The sequence below is a fragment of the Oxyura jamaicensis genome, chromosome 21 (genome assembly GCF_011077185.1).
Source record: "Oxyura jamaicensis isolate SHBP4307 breed ruddy duck chromosome 21, BPBGC_Ojam_1.0, whole genome shotgun sequence".
Lineage (NCBI taxonomy): Eukaryota > Metazoa > Chordata > Aves > Anseriformes > Anatidae > Oxyura > Oxyura jamaicensis.
In genome coordinates this window covers 5,068,453-5,081,690 of record NC_048913.1, presented here as the reverse complement: position 1 = coordinate 5,081,690, position 13,238 = coordinate 5,068,453, and the positions used below count along the sequence as shown (strand labels likewise).

At 54.4% G+C, this 13,238-nt stretch overlaps 1 protein-coding gene across 5 annotated transcripts in view; it reads left to right on the top strand.

The window, feature by feature from the left end:
• CASZ1 (castor zinc finger 1) overlaps positions 1–13,238 on the top strand; it is a 212,984-nt gene that overhangs the window by 33,386 nt on the left and 166,360 nt on the right. The window lies entirely within an intron of this gene.

Here is a 13,238-nt window from a genome sequence, read left to right as displayed (position 1 = left end):
AAAAAAAAAAAAAAAAAAAAAAAAAAGCTTTGGGACTTCTTTCCAGGAGTCCTGCCTCTGCTTTCCGCCTCCCCTTTATTTATGTGCTGCTGCCACCTTGTTAGCTACCCGAAAGGTGGCTTGGAAGAGTTTATGGGGGAATATTGCTGAACTTCGGTAATCAAGTTTCCAGATCTTATGCCTCCTGTTTAATTTATTAGACTAGTTATTTATTCTGTTGATGATAATCTGTTGCTGGTTTCTATGGAGATGTTAAACTGATCTCTTTCAGAAATCAAACTCCATATGCACTAAAACGTTTAAAGGAGCAGTGTCCCCTTTTGTTTTCAGACTTTGTACCTTTTCGGTGCTTTTATTGGGCTCCTGTATGTTCCATATATTGAAGTCTGAAGTTGAGGCTTTGTGCAAGACAGAGCTTATTATGGCTAGCAGAAAGTCAGGGCTTTGATCCTTTTTTTTGCATCATCATTTAAAACAGATCATTTTTCCCCCCTCATCACACGAGATAGCAGAACCCTTTCAAGATCAAAGCGTCCAGCTAAAAACTATTGTTTAAAAAAAAAATAGAAAAAGAGCCTGTTAAATTAGGGGGATGTTTCCTTAATCTGCTTATTTTGTTCTAAAGGTTTTTGTAGCGGTGAAAACAACAACAACAGCAGCAGAAACTTGTGGCAACTATATTGTTATTTTTATACCTCCCAAGTCCTTTTAATGTTAAAATAAGTTCAAAGTCAAATATCCCTAAAGATAAAGTGCTTGTTAGGGTGTTTTTATTACTTGGTTTCTGAATGTGGAAGGTCAGAATCCAGAAAGCAATCGCATTAGAGAAGGTTTTAATAGTCTTTGTCTCATCTTAATGAGAGAGAAATCTCAAAAACATTTTCCCCGCAACGTTTATCAATTATTTTAGAGAAGTCTCTCTGCCTGGAACTCGCTTTCGGGTATTGGCTAACTTAGCCATCGCGTTCTTACGTGTGGTTCCCTGCAGTATCACTTCGTACAAAGTAATTGAGGCGAGAGAAGGAAAAATCGTGGTGGTTAAAATGTGTAGAACTCGTCCTGGGCTGGTCAGGCTGACGGACGGTGCGCCCTGCTTGGGGTTTTTGCTCATCTGCTGGAGGAAAGTTGAAAGGTTTGCAGAGAAAATCCTACCAGCACGCTGCGTGCTTACCGTAGCAAAAAGCCCTTCTTGTACTTTCTCATGGTGCCTCTTCAGAAGGTTTCCCCTGCCTGAAACAGAGACGTTTTTCCTCTCGGTACGCTTCTACACTCATCTTAAAAATAAAGGAATAATCCCAGAGGAAATAGTGCGTGCAGCCCGTATAACTCAGCTCTATTTGTGTGTGTTTGTGGATACGTACATCTATTTTACATCTATATACGTGCTTATGGAAAACACCTCGGTGGTTTATGAGCTGTCCATACTAGACTTCATCTCTTTTTTTTTTTCCTCGTTAATTTTTCTCTTTTTTTTGTGTGTGATTCTGAGCGTGGTGGATCATTGCATTTATTTTTTTTGGTAAATCTGCTGTTTATTTGTTTGATTTGAATTGCAAACAGAATTGACTCTGTCAAGTAAAAAGAGGAGGGGGGAAAAAAGGAAACACTATGGCTTTAAACTCAGGAGTTTGCATATTCTCCTTGTATCTTTCCCCTTTGCTAATTATTGTGTTGTTTTCAGAGCAAATATGTCATATCCATGGCGACCAGGCAGGTTTATTGTCTTTCAGAAGCAATAGCTCACATAAGTAATTAATGACTTCTTTTTTTTTCCCCTGGCTTAGGTTAAACAGATCATTCAAGGAAAGTCATATCTCTCTCTCCCTCTCTCTCTCTTTTTTTTTTTAGCCCAGTGACATAAGAACATGAGTTAGAACAAGAAAATACTTTAACCAAGAAGTCAACAGCTTATTTTTCCTCATTTCTTTTTAAAAGCTCCAAGTGTCAGCTTTCCCCACACATGACGTTGTCATTCTCGCAGTTTCAGAGCGAAGCCTTGGTACAGGGAAAAGCCACTGAAAGCTGGAGTTCAGTTGGTGGCTGTGCAGCTGAGCAGAGCGTGCGTGGCTCTGGGCGTCCATGTGTGGGGAGGAATTATTCTTGCTTAAGGGTTTTGCTGTGCACTGGGAAAAAAAAAAACCTTTCCCCCGCCCTCCCCCCCCCCCCCCCCCCGTTCTATCTGCATTAAAATCAGTGTTAAAATAAAGGTGTGTTTTTGTATCTTACAGATTGCAATTCAAACAGTTTCCAGGAAAGAATTAGTAATTCATTTTTATATACGGCGTATATACACACACGCTTGAGCTCCACCCAAAACAATCAAGCTAGCTGGAAAAAAAAAAAACTTATTTCCTTTTTCTTTTCAAGCCCAAACAAACTTGCACAGTGACTTTCAAAAGCTGATTGCAAATAGACCCCCGTTTTTGCCAGGAGTTTGCTGCAGGTATGGATCTTGTCCCTTCCCTTCCCAACTCTCTTCCTATTAACGCAGAATTTGCTATCTGTCCGAGCCAGGGGCTGGTTATCCGCTGTGATTTACCGAGGTGGTGATTTTCTCCCCCCCGCCCACCGGCACCCTCACTCCTGTTTTGTTTTTGCTAATTTCATTTTCCAGAGGATTTATACACGGTCCAGCTATATAAATGCCTCGGGAGATAAAAGCGCCGCACACTTCCATAAACAAAAGCTTTTACTCGCATCCTATGTCCCTTTTTTCTTCAAGTAAAAAGGTAAAAAACCCTGAAAGCAAAGCCCCAGCCCATCTGATGGAGGCAGGTATCATAAATGCGTGCTGGTAATGATTCTGTATTCCACAATGCTGCTACTTTAACTTTTAAAATCTGTTTCCTTTCTGGTTTGTAACATTAATCAAAGAGCCGCTTCCTTCCAATTTTTCCACAGACTGGGGCTAATTAGAACCACTCGAATCATATTTTGTAAATTCCATGTGGATGTTACTTTAGGTTTCAGGATCGCAAATGCCTCAGGTTCAGCCTGCCTAGGCACTCGCAGGCTTATTTTTATCAGCGCTCCTGCCTCCCAAACCATGGCTTCCCTCCATCCAGCCCAGAGAGATCTGTGGGTTCGCACGTGGGGCGTGTAGGAAGCGAGCGAAGGAAAAGGAAAGCCAAGAAGGGAAGGGATTTTACACCGTAGTTTGCAAAGAGCAGCAGAGAAGCCCTAAGTAACGCGAAGCTGAGGATTCAACAGACTTGATAATTGAGCCCTTAACCTCCTGATGTCTATATCAGAAAAACAGAGCCTAGCAGAGGGAGACAAAGAATAAAAGCAAATACTGGCTAGGAGGAAGCTGGGGAGACAGCTGAGATGTTGAAGCGTAGTTCAGGATGCGTATAAATCTCTCTATCGCCTTTCCTTAGGCTCGCTTTTTCCCTCTGGTGAAACGCAGCAGGTTTAAAGGTGGCTTTGGGAGAGCCCTGATGCTTCTAACGCAGCCGAGAGCCCGGCGTTTGTGTGGCACCAACAGCTCCAACTTGGGGAGACTTCAGGAACGGGCGCTCCTGCTTCCCTCCTGCCTTTTGTTTTTTGAGGGCTGGCTGGTGATTTTTGTAAAAAAATCTCTGTGGGCAGTGCAGCAGCCACAAGTTGGGAGTTTAAGGTCGTGATTGTTAGGCTGCGCTACAGGGATTTGAATTGGAGCACTTGGAGCACCCGGCAGGGCGAGTGCCTCCACGCCGTGCCCCGGGCTCCCCGTCCTGCCGCGGGCACCCCGGCATCGGGGGCAGCGGGCTCGCGCCGGGGACCCCCGAGTTCACTCGCTTTTGGTGGAGAACCCTGCAGCTTCAAAGAAAAGCAAGAGCGCATCGTAAATTTTGCTAAAATTAATCAACCGTTTAAGAGCTCCACGTTAACGAGGTTTTCCAGGCAAGCAGCTTGCTTCTCCTCTTCTTCTTCTTCTTCTTCTTCTTCTTCTTGCTCGTTCAAAGTCCGAGAGGGCTGGGGGAGAGGGGGGAGAGTGTGAGCGAGAAGGGGAGGGGGTGGGATTGGAGTAGAAATAATAAAAACAAAAAAGGCTGGATTTGTAGAATATAAATCCTCATGTGTCCTTGATCCATATTGTCAGGTTTTTTTTTTTTTTTGGTCGGATTTGTCCTGTGTGCCTTTGACGGAAAAGGCACGTAGAGAGAGAGAGAGAGCGCGAGCGACAGAGGGGGAGAGAGAGAGACGTGTCACTGCTTTGGAGCTCATTATCATTCTTAATAAGTCTTAAGGAATAAAGAGGAGCATTGAGTGTAAATGCTGGGTAATCCTAACACTCCTCAAGGTGAGAGGAGTCTCGAGGACACAGAGAAAGAGAGCGAGGAGGAGGGGGCTGCTGCGGGGGCAGCAGAGGAGGTGTGGATGGAAGCGCTTTTAGGGAAGGGGCACGGCCGGTGGGGCGCCTGGCTCCGGGCTGGGCTTTGTCCCATGGCCTGGACCGGGGAAAGTTGGCTCCAAGTTGGCGTGCCGGAGGCGTCCGGGGTCATGGGGTGAGCTGCGGGCCCGTGGTGGTCTCCAACAAACTTCGCTAGCAGGAAGGAGCCCGCTGCCCTCGCGCTGGAGGGTCCCGCGTGGTGCCTCGCCGCTTCCCTCCCTGCCCGCCCCGTGCTCAGCCCCCCTCCAGCTCGCCCTCGCCGGCTGCCGCAGCTCCTTCGACTCCTTCTCGTCCTCCCGGGTTAACGAAGCCGCTGCCCGTGCCTGGCCTCGGCGGGCAGGATGCGGCCGAGCGGCGGCGGACACTAGGTGGCTGCCTGCGAGGCGCTCGGCTCGTTCACTCCTGCTGGTGGGCTCCTTTATTCAAACTTCAGGCTGGCAGCAAAACGCGGAGAGCTCTTTGAGCGCGCCGAGGATTCAGATGCTGCGCTGCCTCCTTGGCAGCCTGTTGGCAGCCGTGCCGGAGGCTGTGAGCCCGTGCAGAAGCGGGAAGGAAGGCACCGGGGAGGCGAAGCCAGGGGCTGGGCTGCTTGCTGCCACCAGAAGGAGTCGGGAACCTGCCTGCACCACCGGGTCCTTCCCTCTCCAGGCAGATGTCACCGCTCTGAAGGGTGCACGTGTGCCTTCTGGGGAAAGCATTTGAGGGTTGGCAGCGCCCTTCTTACCGTGCCGGGGCGGAAGGGAAGGTGCTGTGCCCGTAGCCATGCCCGCTGCTCCTTCTCTCTGCTCTCCTACCCCAAGTCCAGTTACAGGCACGTGAATTGCTTTTCCTCCCGTGGTCTGCGTTCCCTCTGGTTCAGCCCATAGCTGCTGGCTAACGTAGGAGCTTTGCCTTTTTTAAGAGACTCTGCGTACCTCGGAGCAGGTGGGGAGGGGTGGTGATCAGTCGGCCTGGAGGAGAAGCCAAGTACAGCGAAGTCTTGCTAAATGCTGATTTTCTGGGCCCAGGTGCTTGGCTTCAAGGTTAAGTGTTACATTGGTAATATTATTAGGTATTAAGTTATTAGTAATGGAACTGCGGGGCCTGCCTGTACTTGGCAGGGAACCACCAGGGACCTGTGTTAGGGCTGAGTTCATCCCGGTCACTCCGGCAGTGCCTTTCCAGCGTGCCTCAGCCCAGAGTTGCAGGCAGCAGTGGGGAGCACTGCAGGTTTTGTGCATCCTCTGTCTGCCAAACCATCCTGGGACCGCGGATGACTTGGGCCAAGGAGGGACGGGCCCTCAGACCCAGGGGTCTGCCCACAGCCCCTCGTGCTCGCCCCAGCCGGTGGCAGGGGGTGAGTTGTCAGCTAGGGCCTTTCACGCGTGGCTGAGCCGGGCCAGATGAGTGCTGGAGGTGCGGGAGCCTGCGGAGCCTCGCGTGTACCCAGCATGGTAGGAGAAGGCCTGGTGTCAGCAGAGCTGTCGGTGGTTAAGGCCTGCGGCTCCTTGCCCGCGGTGGCATTTTGGGGCGATTTCCTCCGGCAGGTATCCTGATTTCCTTCTGCCCCTGGTGATGCCGCGCTGAAATAAGTTGGTTCCACACTGGGAGCCACGGGGCCTGTCATTTCGATGACGATGCAAGAAGTCACCTCGGAGTTGGGCTCTGAGGCTGCTCCGCGTCCTTCTGGCCACGGGGCTGGTCCCGGGGCTGGGGGAGCGGGGAGGGCAGCAGAGCGCCGTGTGTGCTGGCACCCGTCGTGCTGGGGAAGGAAGGCGGGAGGTGAACACTGCGGATCTGGGGGGGCTTTTCTGCTTTGGGCCCAATCCTCTGAAAGGACAGCGCGCAGCGGGAGCTTAGCAAGGAGAAGGATGCTTAGCAGGAGGGGAACAGGCCGGCCCGCGTTACCTGACGGCACAAACCCGCCTGGGTCTGGCCCGGCCTCGCCTGGGAGGCGCAGGTGACAGTCGGCTGTTGCTGCTAAGCCGCTTGTTTCTTTCCTGCTTTTGCTTCTCCAAGCAAAGGGAGCAGGGTGTTTCACTCCCTGTCAGTCCCGCGCCTTTCCCAGTGATGTGAGCGCAGGTGGCACAAACGCAAGCCGAGCGATGCCATCGCGGCTCGCAGCCTCACGCTCCCTCCCTGCCGCCCTTCTCAGCCCGTCTGTGTGCCACGGGGAGCAGGGGCTGTGCCGACCCTCGCCTCCCTGCTCGCTGGGTGATGCGGCTGGCAAACGGCTCCCGGCCTGGCTCCCCACGGCGGCCGTGCCTGCAGAGCATCCTCTCGGAGGGCTGCTGGTGGCGAGCCCCTCCCTGCGCCGGTGCCTCCGGCCGGCCGGGCTTTATAGCGGGGGAGCGGTGTCCTTTCACCCTGGTGAGCCAGCAAAATCTCTCCCCGGGGTTATTGTAACCTCTCGGCAGCGATTTGCAAACAGGCGTTCGGAGATAAAGTCTCGGTGCCGAGCTCGGGGCCAGTAGGGCAGATATGAAGCGGCAGGTTTATGAAAGGGAAGGTGTATGAAATGCAGCCTGCATCTCCCATTTCACTGCGCTATGCCAAAACACACAGTTTCTTATTTCAGTCACTGTGATCTTTCAAGGAGGTTAATTTCCATGACGAACTCCGGGCCACGTGCTCGGAGGATTTATCTAATTAGACTGACACTTTTCTTTTTTAAAAAAGAAAATTAAGCTGCACCTTGGAGGACTTAAGTATTTTAAACTGTGGGAGCGGCAGCAGGCAGCGTGATCCCTGCTCGCAGAGCACGGAGAGAGGAAATTTCCCCTTTTCCAGTTTCCCCTTTAAGACTTCACTAAGGGTCCCCGTGTACTTAATTTTCGTACACGGTGGCTGGATGCTAAAGAGGGCTTTATCCTGCCTGAGTGCGTCCCTAAAGCCTCAGCTGGCTCTTTAACTCGGGTAAACTATTGATGTTCTGGGCTGTTACGTGTCCGGGACAGAGCGGAGGCTAAAGAGGAGCCGTGTTAATGCTCCTGAGCCACGTCCTAGAAAAAGCTGCATCCTCCCCAGGCAGAGCGGAGTGCCCGCGGCGGTGCAGCGGCGAGGTGCGTACACGTCCCTCTGTTCGGCACCGGGTGGGTGTCCTTGTCTGCTGCGTGGTCACACAGGAGACGGAGTCCCAGGAGAGCCCCCAGCCCTTTGTCCGGTTGGGTGGTGTTTGGGATCCCTGCTAAAAACGCCTTTCAGACAAGATCTGGGACTGGGCTGTAAGAAAAACAGAGGGTTTCAGGCTGAGGCTGTTCCGTGCGTGCGAGCGCCGTGCCTTGCTGTGACTGGATAGCTCTCCCGCTGCAGGCACTGAGTGATGCTGATTTTGTTCCCATCAGAGGGCTCCTGGAGTCCTGCTTTACGCTCGCTGCCTGCCTGCGGCTTGGCGGGCTGCTTGTGCCGCTGCTTGTGAAGCCGGGCTCAGACCACTTGAGGACTGACGCTGCTCCAGCCCAGGAGAGCCGGGGAAGGTCTCTGCAGGGCGCTGTGCTTCTCGCACCCAGCTCTGACAGCTCAGGCTGCGTTTGCTTGCAGCCCAGGCTGGAGCAGAGCAGCGTCCAGGGCTCTGGGTACTGGTACGAACTGGGGGAAGCGTCCGTGCAGAAGGTGCCAGCAGGGAGAGCAGCCTGGCTAGCGGGTGATAATTCCTAACTGGTGATAATTCACCGAGTCCTTCGGAGCTGTTCACATTGCAACGCCGCACGGAGCGAGGAAAATGCACCAGCCTTGGCCAGGGAGGTGGTCTCTGGGTGTGCTGCGCTCCCCGGCTGCTGCACTGAGGGGTCCGTGGTGGATCAAGCCTGAGATTTAATTTCAATTTGGCTTTGGAGAGGAAAGGAACAAAAATAAATATTTCCTGCCCTTTCCCCCTCACACCCCCCTCTGTAATGCACAAGAAAAAGAGAAAGAAAAATAATAAAATCTGCCAGGCACTCAAAGGTCTAACCAATAAGAGCCCTGTCGGCTGGGGAGCGATCGTTCTGGCTTGGTCAGCCATCCCTAACAAGTTACGGGTTGTATAAACTCCCAGCTTACAGCTGTAAATTTACTCAATTTTGAATACAGCCACAAGCTGGCTCAGCAGGATCTGAAACCGTCTGCTCCAGTGGTCGTGGTATGCTTGAAATTCCCAATTCGGGGGGCCCCGGCTTTGGCCACGTAGCTGTGGAGTGCTGGGTCCTGCACCGCACCGCGCATGGCCCTTCTGTCCCTCAAACCGAACAGGGTCTCGCCAACGTCAGCTGCTGTTACTTCATCCTCTCGTGGCTTTTACCCTCCTGCCCTGGGAGGATGCCTCTGGATCTCGGTAGCAGCAGGTCCTGCCGCGCCACCCCGTCCCCCCCCCACGGCACAAGGAGACCCCCTCGCAGCAAGCTGTCGCCGTGCTGCTGCCCCTGGTGCCAGGTGGGCAGGATGCGGTCCCTGCGCAGCCTGGGGCCCTCCCTGCGGGGCTGCGCGGCCCGGTGCTGGGGTGGAGGCCGTGGGTGGCTGCGTGAGCGGCTGTGAGAAGCCTGACTCCGACTGGAGCTGGTTGCCGCAGAAGGGACCGGTCTCCCCGAGCACCTGTAGTGTTGCAACAGCCTTGGGTGCTCCTAGAGAGCTGAACTTTTGGTGCTCCGTCCTTGCTGCAAACAGGAATGGGTTATTTGCAGGGAAAGGGAATTTAGCCCAGGAATGCAACTGAATTGTGATCGCCTCGTTAAGAAACGGGACAATAAACAGCGGCCAGGCTGGCTGGGGGCAGAGTGGTACGCCTGCCCCGTCCTTCCCCCTTCCCTTATGCTGCATTTCGCTGTGGCTTGGGTGGGGAAATATTTGGTCCCAGACAAATCCTTTTGTCCTGGAAGGAGGTGTGGGGTGCTGCCGTGCTGCTCTCGCTGACACCTCAGCCTTCAGCAAAACCCCTGTGATGGCTGGAGGGATGGCCAGCCGCTGTCCTGCCTGGGCCACCGTCCTGCTCCCCGAACCAGCTCGTGGCATCCTCATGGCACGGGCAGCTCGCCTGGCTCAGGCTCCCCCAGGTGCAGGAATGGAGAGGGACTGTGCAGGTAACCTGGCTCTGAGCGCAGTCCTGAACTCAGCTCCCTGCGCAGAAACGAACACGGGGGGCGTGCAAACGAAAGGTTTGAGGCAGGTTTCCTCCCCGTCTTCCTCCTCGTCTTCCTCCTCCCTGCTGCGGAGTGGCGCTGGCTCCCGAAGGGTTAAGGTGACTCATGCCCCTCTCCCCAGCTCGCTGGCAGAAGCTCCATCCCAGCCTCTAATTGGTGCTGTTTGCTCTGCACTTTCTCGCTCTGGTTTTGATGAAAACATTTAACCGGGAGCTTAGTGTGCAGAGGCTCCCAGCTGACAGCCGCCGCGCCGCCTCTCCCGGCTTGTCCTTGCTGTGTAAATTCAGCAGCCTGGCTGCGGGGCGCAGGGGAGGATGAGTGTACACAGCCCCTGCCCCCTGCCTCCGCTCCTGGAGCCGCTTCACCTGCCGAGCCCTCGGGGCCCAGGCCCGTCTCTGCTCTGGTTCGCCCTCCTCTCCCCGCCAGCAGTGGCACGAAGGCAGCGCAGAGCCGTGCGGTGGGCGAGGGCCCTGGCAGCTCCCATGGGAGCAGGGACTCAGCTAGGTAGGGTCTGGGAGGTCTCCCAGCCCCTCGGCTGCCATCCTGGGGGCTTCTTCCCTGCAGGGCAGCCTCCAGCAGGTCCTGTGCCACGGAGGAGAGGTGAAGCTCTGGGTTCTGTTACACGAGGACGATCCCCTCGTTCCTTTCCATGCTGTTAGGGAGCTTGTGAAGGATTTTCCCAACACGATCTTTTGTTCCAGCTGTTTCAAGCAATAAACTCCTCATCTGTAGGCCCTTCCAATGAGCTTCACCCCAAGAACTCTCATCCACTTTTGGCTTTTGCCATGCAAGTGGCAGAGAAGTCACCAGGCTTTCGTGGAGACAGTCCTGGGAGCGGGCATGTCCGAGCCGCTCAGCTCCCACCTCCCAGAACCCGTAGGCAGAGCAGAGCTGAAACAGCCCCCGGGGGAGATGCCAGTTTATCTGTGTTGCTGCTGGAAAACACATTCAAATTTCTGCCCAAACAAGAGATTGTGACATGCAAGAAATTCGTGAGAGCCCGTCGGGGCTGCCACTGCTCTGATACTTCTTTACGTTTCTTGCCTTATCTCTGGTATCTACCCCATGAACAGCAAAACAAATCCAGATGGGAAAATGTATAAACCAGAAAATCTGGATCCTCCGTTCCTGGAAAAGCATGGTTCCTTGTTCTCAGCCGCCTCCGTGTGTCATGGGGTCTGCCATGAAATGATGCCAGAGCTGTTGAAAGAGGCCAGGGCTGCGCTGAAGGCACGCGGCAGCGATCCAGCACCCTGCGCGCGCGCGGGTCCAGGAGCGATGGGCAGGGAGGTGGGGGGAGCAGGGATGGCCCTAGGGAGGGTCCCTGGGCACGGAGACACTTGTCGTCTTCAGACCCACCTGAGGACCTCGTTCTCCATGGAGCTGAACCGGCTGTGCCCACCGAAGGCAATTTCCTGCCTCTTCCCTGACCCTGAGCGCTGACAGGCGGGAGCCAAACGCGCGTGCCTCATTAGGAGCAGCAGGAGCCAGGCGAGGCGCCCGCTCCGCACACCGCTCCGTGTTATCAGCCCGGAGAAAGGGGAGCGAACAGGTGTAGGATAACAGCGCAACTGAGAGAGACCAAAGTGCATCATAAAATCAACAACCAGGCAGTGCTCCAGCTCCCCCAGATGCACCACTGAGTTGCAGGGGCTACGGCGTGCTTTTGAACGTGCTCCAAGCAAGAGCCCGCCCAGGGCACCGCGTAATTCGCAGCCAGCAACGGGTTGCTGCTTCCCCGTGGTGGTAGAGCCTGGAAGCCCCTGGCCCCGACAGCTGTGTCTGGGGCTGCGAGGGCAGCGGGACGGAGGTGGCGTGGGGCAGGGGCCGTGGGGCTGGCTGGGGTCGGGAGAGGAAGCAAAGCAGCCCTGGACGGAGAGAGGAGAGCAGCATCGGTGTCGCAAGTAGGGGCCGTAGCTGTCCTGTGCCCACCTTCCCAACCTCTCCGGCCTTCGGGGAGGAGCGCGTCACGCTCTGTGTTACAGCCTTTCATCCAGAAATTTCTTAAGGTGAAGAGATCTGTGCCGGGTGTGATTCCTTACTACCAGAACCCAATTTGCCCCATGTGCCTCGGGGCTGGCGGAGCTCGCAGCGGTGCTGCCGGCGTTTTCACTGCGTTTCGCGGAGCAGCGGCTTGGCTTCCTTCACCCCGTCAGCAGCCAGCGCTTCAGTGTCTTCGCGTGACTCAGCCGCTGGAATTGTGCTTACCCAACAATACCTTTTGTCCTTTGCCCAAAACTCTTGGCCAGGAAAAAAGGAGGGGGGGGGGGGGGAAAGAAAGAAAAGATAAAATTCTGCATTTTGTTGTCCTTTCATCACAGGTGGTGCCAGTTGGTTTTTGCTTTATTTGTACAGGGTGGGGAGTAAAGAAAAAGAAAACAAGGTGGAACTCGGACAAGGCCCAGGAAATGTTTGAGCCTGACAACAAACTTCCTTTTGTTCAGGGGAGCAGGGGGAAGAGAACAGAAAAAAAGGGGCAGAAGACCAGCTGAAACCAACCTCAGCCCTGTGCTCCTGGGCAGCTTTCTTCTCCCTTCGTGTTATTGTTTGAGGTTTTTGTTGTGCTCAGGTGTCTTGTGATAGCTCTGTTTGCACTGGGGCCTTTGTGCGCTGCCTTCCAGAAGGTGGATGGATGAAAGGTTTCCTTGCAGCCACCTTTGTCCTTGGAAGGGGGGATTTATGATTCAGTGTCGGGTTATCTAGCTGGCTGATGCTTTGCAAGATCCTTCCCCTCCGGCCGTCCTGAAGGGTGGAAGGGTGAAGGACCATTCAGGAGAGGCAGACGAGCAGTTCAGAGGGCAGGCACACAAGTCACGGTGTGAAAAACAGAAACCAGAAGGGTTTGTTGATGAGAAGAGGAGGAGGACTTTGGAGGCAGCTGTCAGGGATCCTGCCAAGAGGACTCCTGTACCAGCAAGTGGTAGGAAATAGGCCCAGCCACAGGGAAGCTCTCTGAGCAGCTCGTTGTTGGCCTGAAACCTCTGCTGCAGCGCCCACAATGACGTTCTTTCAAATGAAGAAGTGGGAATCGTGGAACAGCTGCCCAAGAGACATTACAGTGACCTTGTGCTGGATGGGGCGAGATGGATTCTGGCGGGGCTGGGCTCCAGCAGGGGGGTTACGGCCGGCTCACTGCTGCTTACTGCTGGCACCTGCGGGCCACACGGGGCCCTGTGCAGCCTGGGGCATGGCTGGGGCCGTCGCGAGAGCTCCGTGGGGCACTGAGCCCACGCGTCGTGTGTGTAGGAGCAGTGGGGCTGTGGGCAGCCCGGGGTGAAAGGCTGTTTGTTGGGTCTCTCCTTGGCCAGGCAAGAAGGGTATTGCGCTGCTTCATCCGTTACCTCCTGTGGGCACCGTGGCACGCTGCGTCAAAAGGAGAGAATCCAGTTGTGCCGTCAGCGAGGCAGGTGCTGGCCCTGCTTTCCAAAGAGAGGTTACGTGTTTTGAGGCGGTGTGTAAGGGGGGTGCAGTCGTAGTGCATGGCAAGGAAGAACGGAGAGAACTCGTCACCGTGTGCAGCTGGAGCGATGCTGTCTGATGCTGCACTTCCCTGAGGTCTCTTACCAAGTCTCGCCCGTCCGATGATGGCCAAAATCACTGACATGCCTTGTATAATAGACGAAGAAAATCCAGATATGAGTTCCCCTGGTACTGGAGGAGTGGATTCCCTGCATTTACCTTGAGGTGCACCCTTGGCATCCTTCCTTTTCGGCACGGGTTCTCTTTGAGTTTCATCAGGCAGTGCTGGGGGCTGCCATCTTCCCAAAGGC